Here is a 10,882-nt window from a genome sequence, read left to right as displayed (position 1 = left end):
TAGAAAGTGCTCTTTTTAACAGACTTCATTTGCTTCTGATTTTTGAATCTTACTGAAAGGCAAGAAGAATTTTTTTCCTTCCCTTTTGATCCAGTCTGGAATTTTGATTGAAAAAGAAACTTAAAAAAAAAAATTCTTGCCATTAGTCTAAGGGGGAAGGTTTATTTAGGGATTAAAATTTATTAGCTGCTAAAGGTTTGGCTCAAGGAAAATACTGAGATTTGGATTCTGAAGGGAAGGAGTTTGTAGCTTGCTCCAAAATGTATTGTGATCCCAAAATATCATCATTAAGATATATCCTCCTTTTTGTTTATCTGCCTTATTTTTCTAGATGCTGGGTTGTAGAGAATGATATTTGAATAACACGTGATACTTCCATGAGTTTCTGCCAACAGTAACAATTATATAGAGAAAATCCCAGATAATGGCTTCACAGTTCGATTTGGAAAATCATACAGAGTTTTAAGATTTCATATAAAGATTGTTTTAAATTCTCATTCAACAAGCCATGTGCAAGAAATGCAGAGAGAATGAATGGTTAGATAAAATTGTGGGCTTCTTGAATTTCCCACTTTATAGATTCTCATTCAGAAAGCTTTTAAATTGACAAAAAAAAGAATACAGTCAATATAAGGGAATTTAGTAGGTTATGAAATAAACTTTTCTTTTGTGAGTTTCTAATGAATAGGATCATAATTGCTCATGGTAACTCTCTTTTAGGACTAAGCAAAATAAAATACTATCAACATCACATTTTCCCTTCACCATATCTTCATTTTAAATAGACATTTTGCCCTTACAAATAAGAAAGCAGAAAAAGGCTTCCCATTATACTAGTTACAGTTTCAATCAATCCATTATAACAAGACCTTTTATTAACCTTCTAGCTCTGTTATAGTTAAAAAGGAAAAAAAATGGTCTAAGGAGCTATACTTTTAATAGAATAATTTTAAATAAAGTGAATTCTTCCATCTAACCATCCTTTTTTTTTCTGAGTGAATGTATTTTGTCAGATTTACTTGTAAATTTTCATCTGTTTTCTTCTCAGCATGAAAAAAGGTTAACTCACTTATATTCTTAAGAAATCACTCGTGAGGGGCAGGAGAAATGGGTAAAGGAGGCCAAAAGTTAAAAAGAACAAAAAAGAAATTTAATACTACAGACCTATTTGAATGCTCGCTTTGGCAGCACATATACTGAAATTGGAACAATACAGAGATTAGCATGGCCCCTGCGCAAGGATGAAACACAAATTTGTGAAGCGTTCCATATTTTTCTGTACAGCACAGGGAAAAATATACAAGGTCTTGTGATAGCTCACAGCGAAAAAAATGTGACAATGAATATGTACAGGTTCATGTATGACTGATGACTTGTGCTCTACACTGGAATTTGACACAACATTGTAAAATAACTATTACTCAATTAAAAAATGAAATAAATAAATAAATATTTTTTTGGAAATGAAAAAAAAGAAAAAAAACCTACTTGAAATCATAGCTCTGTGGCCCATCTTGATGGATATAAAGTAAAATTGTTTGGGAGTTCAGGTTTTTCGAGCGTAAGCTGCCCGTCCTCCTTGCTTGGGTCTGCAATAAACCTTTCTCTGCTCCAAACTCTGGTGTTCCGGTTTGTTTGGCTTTACTGTGTGTCAGGCAGATGAACTTGTGTTTGGTAACAGAAGGACCACTCTTGCTTCTGGAGGAAAAATAAAGGTGCCGTGCCTGGAAGAGCAGTTTAGAGACTATTGCAAGAAACTGTGGTACTTAGACCAGGGAGGTAACAGTAGAGGCAGTGAACAGTGCCTGGAAATCCCTAGGAAGTAGGCATTGATAGAGAGAAGACATTTAAAGACTGAGCTCTGGAGTTCCCCAAGGTTTTGAGATGGAGAAGACAGAAAAGGAGTAACCATTGAGGCATAAACAGAACCAGGAGAATGAGATTAAGTGGGATGAAAACAAAACATGTAAAAAATCAAAATAAAAAATAAAATTGCTTGTCTTCAAGTAATACTAAAGAGGAAGAACAGAATACAAAAAGATATTTTTAAGACAGATTAACAGATTGATTATAACTATGCAGAACGCTTATGTGCACATTAACAGACAGATTATTGTAAATAATAAAAAAGCATTGATGAGACTGGAGAAGATCAACATTACACATGCCAAATAAATATTACAGATTTATTCCTTCACTCCAACATGTGCTGGAGTTCTACTATATGCCAGGTGCTCTCTGAAGTGCTGGGAATACAAGTGGAATAAGACGCATGGACCCTGACCTCAGGAGGTGACAATCTACTTGAGAAAATACAAATAAACGCCCGGAATACAATGCGATCTCTGCTATTGTGGAAGCATAGCAGTTGGAACTCTTGAATTGCAAGTGACAGAAAACGTGATTCAAACTCACTTAAGCGGTAAAGAAATTAATGGGTTCACGAAACCAAAACTGCAAGGGAAAGCGGTCCATAGAGCTGACAAAGGGCACATCCCAGTCAGGGCTTAAGTGACGTCACCGGGACTGTAGTGTGCTGTCTGAGCTTTACCCTTCTCTGCACTGGATTTGTTCTCAAGCTCCAATGACATCTCGTGGCAACTCTCTGCTCATCTCTTACTATGCATTATTTGGGTAAATTGCCCTTTTATTACGCAATATTAACGAAAGAGTAAGATTGGTGAATTTAATAATAATCCACGTTTTGTCTTTCTCTCCTTCCCTATTGGTCCTGTTCTTCTGCCTTCTGGGGTCATATTTCTACATAAACTTCATGTGTACAAGCCTTTACCTTGGGCTCTGCTCTGCACAGACTCGGGCTGGATGGTCGTTAGCCCAGCACACAAGACTCGGACCCATTACAGGAGACTTCCAACCACCATGCTTCCTTCTACTGTGTAGTCATGGTCCCCTGGTCACAGGTGATTAAACGAAGGACAGAAGCCTGGCAGAAAACCTGGGCCACTAAGAATTTTCCCCAGGAGTTTGGAAATGGATCGAAAGAAAGTTGTTCTCTCACAGCGGTAAATCAAATCAGCCATTCCTACAGTCTGGCCTTCTTTTCTCCAGAGAACCAGTTGCCCAGCAGACCACTGCCTCCTTTCCTCTGTTTTCTAGAACCTGAGAAGTGTTCATAAGGATCCAATTAGAGGGAAAAAAATAATAATAACAGCCCAAGCAGTATGAGTCAGGCAAAATCAAATCCCAAAACAAAGAGTTTTGGTAACTTGTGCTGGGAAACACAATTTTCAGCTGAGGCCTCTCCTGAAATGAAGGCTTATCCTGAGAGGAAGCCCTTTGGTCCCACAGAGCAGCAGCTCCACTCGATTGCCCCACCCCTGAGCTGGCTCACAACTCACCTGGGCCTGCCCAAGACAATCCTTGGTCTGGCCCAGTTGCTCCCGGGAGACCAAGGACAAGTGGCAACACAGGTCCACAAATTAACAACGAGAGAGGCATGTGACTGTGCTGCCCGCATTCTGAAGCCTTGACCTCACAGCTGGTTGACAAAGCTCAGTGCGTACCTGCAGTTGCTTGATGCCACCAGTAATATAAACCAGCTGTCCTCCTGTGAGGAGGAACGTGCCACAGGAACAGAACGAAGGACAGAACTGTTTCCTCCAGGACTGCTTCCTCTGGGGAGACAAGGAGGGTCTGCTCCGCAATCAGATACAAAGGCGAGCAGTGGTGCAGCAGCCCTGATTTCTGCTGTGAGGTCTGAGGAGCAGAGGAAGCCACCACTGAAGAGAAGAACACAGTGAAGAATGGAGAACACTGAGGCTCTCGGCTTCTGCTGATTTGTAGTTCGTTTTGGAGGTCCAGCTGATAAAGCACCCAGTGTGATACAGGAAAGTGGGGCACGAGAGGATGGTCACATCCCAGGTCCCAGGTCTCATGTGCCCCGTCCAGTGAGGGTCCTTGGCTTCAAGCAGGAAAGAATTCAAAACAGCAAGCCCCAGGTTGTGGGGCTGTTAGTTTTTATGGGCTCGGTAACTTCATATGCTAACAAGTGGGAGGATTATTCAACTACTTTGGGGAAGTGGCTGGGATTCCCAGGAACTGGGCCATCACCCACTTTTTGACCTTTTACGGCCAGCCTTAAAACTGTCCTGGCTCCTGTCGGAGTGTCATTTAGCATGCTGTTGTATTTTAATGAGCGTATATGGAAGCTCAAGTTCTCCTGGGAGTTGAATCCTCTACCATCTTGGTGCTGATTGCTGCGTCATTCTTTTAATGGCTGTGCCCTGCCCCCTTCCCTCCTGTCTCAAGTACAGTGCACATAACAGTACTTTATGAATGTTGGCCACCAATTATTCATGCTGGCATGCTCTTTCAAAAATTATGTCATAAAATTTAGTCAACCCCCTACTAATAAATATTTTGGTTCTAAGTTCTCTACTCTAGCAAAGATGGAGAGGTTGAGTTAAAGAAAAATTATCTGACACTTGTTAAAATAGTAAGGAAAAATTTATCCAAGACTGTTGCAATAGGGAAGACAGATGGTGCTCAACTCTGAATACAACACAGACAAGTGGGGATTTATAGCCAAGAAGCAGGGTGAGGTCAATGGATGGAAGAATTGCTAAGAGGAGACTTCAAAGGTAGGGGGATTCTTGCTAAACTCATCTAACGGATTTTTCCTAAAGGTTGGGCACAGACTTATACATCAAAGGTAGGGGGTGAGGAACTTGATCAGATATCACAGATGATTAGACATCAAGTTGGAGTTGGATTCTTGCTAAACTAGGCTTTGCAGGCCCAGTAAGGACAGGACAGTCAGGGCAGGCCAAGGTCAAAGCCTCGTTGAGAAGAGGGCTCAGAGGATCCTGACTAAATTGTGATCAAAAAGAGAGTGTTTAGAGAGAGAGAAAATTATATAAGACAAATTCCCAATAATGGACTTCTGTCAAAATGCACGAACTGGTTTATGGTTCATGTTGGAATTAACACTTATGCATGAATGTTGAAGTTTCTCCAGTTTTTTAATAGCATTTTCTTTTGACCAGTTCTTAATATATGTAAATATCTAAAATTCTTCAGTCATCCTGAAAAAAACAATCTGAACACAACCACCTAATTTTTGTGTTTTATTACCAAAATTGAACGGTTTCCTCTTTAAATCTGCTTTATTTTGGAGTTGTGGCTGGCATCGCTATGACAGAGGTCACACATTTTTGTTTTCTGAAGCACACACTGGGCTTTATTGCAGATGAGGTGGCTCCTACTTCCTAACCACTTGTTCCGTTAAAACCTAGACCACTGCTACACTCAAAAGAATTAGCCTCCTAGTATCAGTATTCGCAGGACTTTTTTCCTCTCTGAGTCAATCAGGAACAAGGTAACTTCTCAGCCACAGTCCATTGTTCATGGGATTTTTCTGCCCAGCCATTGAACCATTCACTAGGTATTTACCCACTCGTTCTCTTCATTCAGCTGCCTTCCCACGTGGCTTAACATATCATCAACCTGAAGCAGCACTGAGGATGCACATTTAGTAAGAGAGTTCTTGGTGTCCTCGTCAGACACAGCACCTTAGAATCTTTTCTGCTAGAAAATACAAACAGTTGGAAATAGTTAGGACAGTGCAGTCCACACAGACAAGTCCAGCGTGTCACAGAGGGCTCCATAGTGAAGTTCCACGGTATGGGAGAGGAGAGCAACAGATCCTGTTCTTTTACTGAAGTACCTCTGTGTTGTCTCCTTAAAACTGTGAGCTACTAACTGGGACAAAGGGCAGTTAGTTCATCACAATAGCTAATGACATTAGCTAACATGTATTGAACCCTATCAATACACCCTGTCAGTATCAGTCCGTTTTAAGCAATTTTCATGTGCCTAAATTCAATGAGTTTAATTCAACTCAAAACTAAATCAATGAATGATCTCTAACCTATGAAGGGAGGATCATGAGTATCCTATCCCACTGTACAAATGAGGAAACTGAGGACCCAAGAGGTTTAAAATTTGGCCCAAGGTCACATAACAAGTAAGAAGTAGAACAGAGATTCAAGCCCCGTCTGATTCCAGACGCCAAGCTCTTGGAAGTCTAACTCAATGATAATAGATAAACAATGAAGCCAAGTTTTCCTCGATGACATATTAGGAGTATGTGTCCACTGATTTACCTAAACCTTTAAAAACACGTTCACACGCTCATCCCAATTGGTTTAGGTACTTCCATTAGTTTAGAATCCAATGTCTAAAATTTTTCATTTAGACTATAACTTAAAAACTTAAATTCTTTAAGTGTCAATGGTATTTTAGGATTTGTTTAAAATTCAGTCACATATTTTGCAATTCTTAAATGTCAGGCAAATCCATTGATGTCTAGGTAGAATCACCTTTATTTGTTAATATGCTCATTTGTTAGTATGTTAACATGCTGTGTAAATAGCAGCTTTTTTTCCATGTAATTCTCGGACCTTTCCATGTAATTCTTGAAATTTCCCCAACATCTTTACATATTCTTCTTAAGATGTGTTGACTAGAGCCACAACGAATATTACAGGTTGATACCTAAAAGGGCTTTGTTAAAATGCAAGGGACCTTTATTTGGTTTTTACTGTGACTCTGATGATGACTCTTCTTGACCTTTTTGTCAACAGGGATATATATTAGCTCTTCTTGGAAATCCCTGTCTCCAGGGTCATAATGAAACATCTAGAACTGTGGTGCAGTGGAAAGAACCCAAACCTATAGGCAGGCAGCTCACATCCAATTCCCTTCTTTGGTAGTGGACAGAAGTGTGATTATGGGGGAACTAGGTACAGTTCACCCTTGAACAATGCAGGGGGTCTGGGGTGCTGACCATACATACAGTCAGAAATTGATGAATAATTTATAGCCTGCCCTGCCCTCCCTGTCCTCTGTTCAACCATCACCTTGGTCCCGCACCAGCGGATTCAACTAACCTTGGATTGTGTTGTGCTGTGAATTACCATTGAAAAAAAAATCCATGTATGCATGGACCCGTGCATTCCAAACCCATGTTGTTCAAGGGCCAGCTGCATTATAGTCTCAACCTCCTCACTCACCAAATGAGAGAACTGATGAGCAACTTTACTGTGGTGGCTAAGAGCACAGATGTTGGAGCCGAACCACCCCGCTCAAAACCTAGATTGATTCTCTGTGAGCATAATCTGGGGCAACCTACTTCAGCCTTTAATGCCTTGGTTTTCTCATATGGAAATTACAATAACAGTAATACCTACTTTCAAGCATCGAATAATAAATGTAAAGAACTTTGATCCTTGAACGTTGTCTAGGCCAATACATGTTAGTTACCATTACATCACAAGGGTATTGTAAGGACTAAGTGAGAAAACACGACTGGGTAGGGCCTAAACTGTTAGCAAGCACCTAGACACTATTTCATTCCACCCTCGCCTGCACTGAGTACTCACCACATGCAAGGCATTATAGGAGGCCGAGGCATATAGACCAGCAAAAATCTCAACAAATCGCTGTCCTCACTAATCCCATTCCTTGAGAAAACTAAACAATAAACCAGTAAATAAATACAGCACAAGATGAGAACAAGCACTTATTTGACACCTGCTGTGTGCTGGCCCTCCTCTAGACCAGGGAAAGACACACCTTACAGACCAGTCACTGCCCTCAAGGAGCTCTCAATCTGGGGCAGCCAAGAGAGAATTCTTCCCATTAAACCACAGGTCAGACCTATCCGTTAATTTTAAAAAAATAAAGTGATCCAGAGGTCTGAGATGACCCACAATGTCTCAGGACCTGGGTCTGTCAGACTCCAAAGTTCCAGGCTCTTTCCAGGACCCTATACAGCCTCCCAGGAAAAGAGCGTTTCTACAAAGGGTGACTTGTACCAGGGTGAGACCTGAATGTGGGTTGGCAGTGTCATGTTTCCAGATGCATTCTCTTTCTCCTGCCCCCAGCCCTGCATGTGGCCCTCTCCACAGGCACCTCTACAAGAGCGGCCTGACCCCAAGCACGTCTGCAGCTGGCACTGGCACAAGCTGCTTGGTATGCTGGAGCTGACCTTGAAAATACACGCTTAAGAAAAGCATCTCATTAAATCAAGAAGTAAAATAACTATTGTAACTGCTTTTCTATACCAAAATCTTAATAACTTTAGGCAAGCTGAAACCAAAGTTGTCTTTCTAATAAAAACTTAGCTGTGAAGTTAATTAAGTGAAAAGCAAGTAATTAAATTAACAAATTATCCAACCCCCTCTAGAAATTCACACATGGGTAATCTCAGGAAAAAAAAACTTTTTAAAAAAGACCTGACTTGTGACAATTACTTTCTCTTTCAGGAGCTGTTAACAAATATTTTGTGGCAGGAAGTCTTCCCTTAAATTCATGCCAGTTCTGCATGACGTAGAACAAACATTCTTTTAAAGAAGAAAACTGTTTAAGCAGCTATGTCTTAATAGCCAATCACTGGTTCATTAATTTAAAACTTTCAATCAGATGGCCCTAGAAGGGAACTTCCCTTTGAGAAAGCCCCCTGACTCACAGTTCAGGAGAAGGAATTCACACAGTTTCTCAGCTTGAGCTACCCTTAGAAGAGAAAGAGGGAAACAAAGATGTGAAAACTTATCCTGCACAGACTCAATTAGAAAGCAGTGCAAAGTCTAGTCATATAATGAAAATAATTTTATTTAGGAAAACCAAAATCTGTGGAAGAAAATGGATTCTATAGCTACATGGAAATAATAATAGTTAAGTTACTTTCAAGCAGTGCTTCTCACTATTTACAACAGCCAGGGCATGGAAGCAACCTAAATGTTCACAGACAGATGCCCAGATAAAGAGGATGTTGTATATATATGCAATGGAATACCACTCAGCCATAAAAAAAGAATGAAATAATGCCATTTGCAGCAACATGGATGGATCTGGAGATCATCATACGAAGTGAAGTAAGTCAGAAAGAGAAAGAAAAATACCATACAATATCACATGTGGAATCTAAAATATGACACAAATGAACTTATTTATGAAACAGAAACAGACTCACAGACACAGAGAACAAACTCAGAGTTACCAAGGGGGAAGGGGGATGGGGGAGGGCTAAAGTAGGAGTTTGGGATTAGCAGATACACACTACTGTATATAAAATTGATAACAAGGTCCTACTGTATAGCACAGGGAACTATACTTAATATCCTGTAATAAACCATAATGGAAAAGAATATGAAAAAGAGTATGTATACGTACAACTGAATCACTTCGCCGTACGCCAGAAACTAACACAATGTTATAAATCAACTACACTTCAATAAAATAAATAAATAAAGCAGTGCTTCTCAGACTCTAGTGTGCATCTGAATCACCTGGGGATCTTGTTAAAAAGCGGATTCTGACTTGGTAGGTCTGGGGTGGAGTCCAAGATGCAGTGTTTCTCCCAAGCATCTTGGTGATACCATCCCTGCTGAACCCTGAAATATACTTTAATCAGCAACATGTAAAGAGTGTGAATCCACTGATTGTAAAAGCCTCATTCACTGTTAAGTTTAAGCAGAATTTCATAAATTAATCTAAAGAGTTCAGGCATTTTTACAAAAAAAAAAAAGAGAGGAGGCTAGGAATTAATCATTCATTCAGTCAGCATTATTGAGCTTTCTATGTGCTAGGCCTTATGGTAGGTCCTAGGCACTCAACAATAACTAAACCAAGAAGTGCCTTTGAAACAACATATTTCAGCAGATCAAATGAAAAAGCAGATCTAGCAATCCAGGCAAACCCCATTAAGCCAGACATTAATGAGATAGCAAAAATATAAAATAATGCTACTTTTCTCACTAAAAGTTGCTTTGTTTTGGAAAGGAAAATTTGTTTGGAAAATATAGTTATTTTACATAAATATGTCATTTATGTTATCATGTAATGGGTTCATTTTTTAAAATAAATATATATTTTAAAGTATAAGTGCCTTTGATAAACCTTCATTTGATTGTTCCCTGAAAGAACAAAAGGAACATAGATTAAAAGACTTTTCATCGATCAATAAATAAATGACCTTTCATAACTTACAAATCAAAATGAATCCGACATGGTCTTTGTGTTAACATTTTGACATAACATTTATAGGAATCCTGCCAGTCAGACTGTTTAGATGTCAGATGTTGAAAATAATTGGCAATTTAACCTCATAAACTAGCATTGCTCTTTTCTGTATGAACTAGTAATAAAATTTTAAAGGTTTTTGTGTACATGGCACAGTTTACTAACAACTCCATTATTGCAAATGTTGGTGAATCGTATCAACTAAAATTAAAGCAAAGTGTTTGGCAAGAAAGTGTTCACTTAATTTTCGATTAGAATGCCCAAATGCTCCAGATTAAACTCCTGGCGTCTGCCTCAAACTTTTACGTACAGTATAAACAGTGGGAAGGCTTCTGGGCAGGAAGATTTCACCTTGTTTTCATGAGCATAAAGTACGGTCCCCGCTACATATTAAATGGCAAAACAGAATCACCAAGTAGGTCTTCAGATTCCATCAGGTTGGATATTCTGGGAGAACAGAGGACCTACCCAAGCTGTTACTGTTCTCTCACAAGCAGCTGAAACTGGACGACTCTAAGCAAGAAGAGAATGAACGCCTGAAGGACAGTGTCTGAGGAGTGTTGTGGCAAAAAGCCCGTGAACCCAGTGCAAGGCTTTGCTCACCGGCTTGCACCGCCTTCAAAAGCCGCCAGCAGGTGGCAGCATTTGTCGCAGCTGGAGTGATTGTGTGCATTAAAGCAAAGGTCCTCAGAGGGCAGGGTCTCCTGCGTCGGATTTGGAAGCGATAGGGTGGAGACGGGATACAATGGAGGCTGCCAATTTAAATTGAAAAGGCATTGGGACAATATTATGACATAATTTTGTTCTTGAAAGTGAAACAAACCTGGTGTCACAGGGT

General features: G+C 39.9%; 1 non-coding gene across 1 annotated transcript; it reads left to right on the top strand.

Moving 5' to 3' along the window:
- The first annotated feature begins 1,172 nt into the window (after positions 1-1,172).
- LOC123616503 (U6 spliceosomal RNA) lies at positions 1,173-1,276 on the top strand. Its single transcript, XR_006724521.1, has one exon. It is a non-coding gene; the product is annotated as a U6 spliceosomal RNA (small nuclear RNA).
- Positions 1,277-10,882: the final 9,606 nt, after the last annotated feature.

The sequence above is a fragment of the Camelus bactrianus genome, chromosome 2 (genome assembly GCF_048773025.1).
Source record: "Camelus bactrianus isolate YW-2024 breed Bactrian camel chromosome 2, ASM4877302v1, whole genome shotgun sequence".
In the NCBI taxonomy this organism is placed as follows: domain Eukaryota; kingdom Metazoa; phylum Chordata; class Mammalia; order Artiodactyla; family Camelidae; genus Camelus; species Camelus bactrianus.
This window is presented reverse-complemented; position numbering and strand designations above follow the sequence as displayed.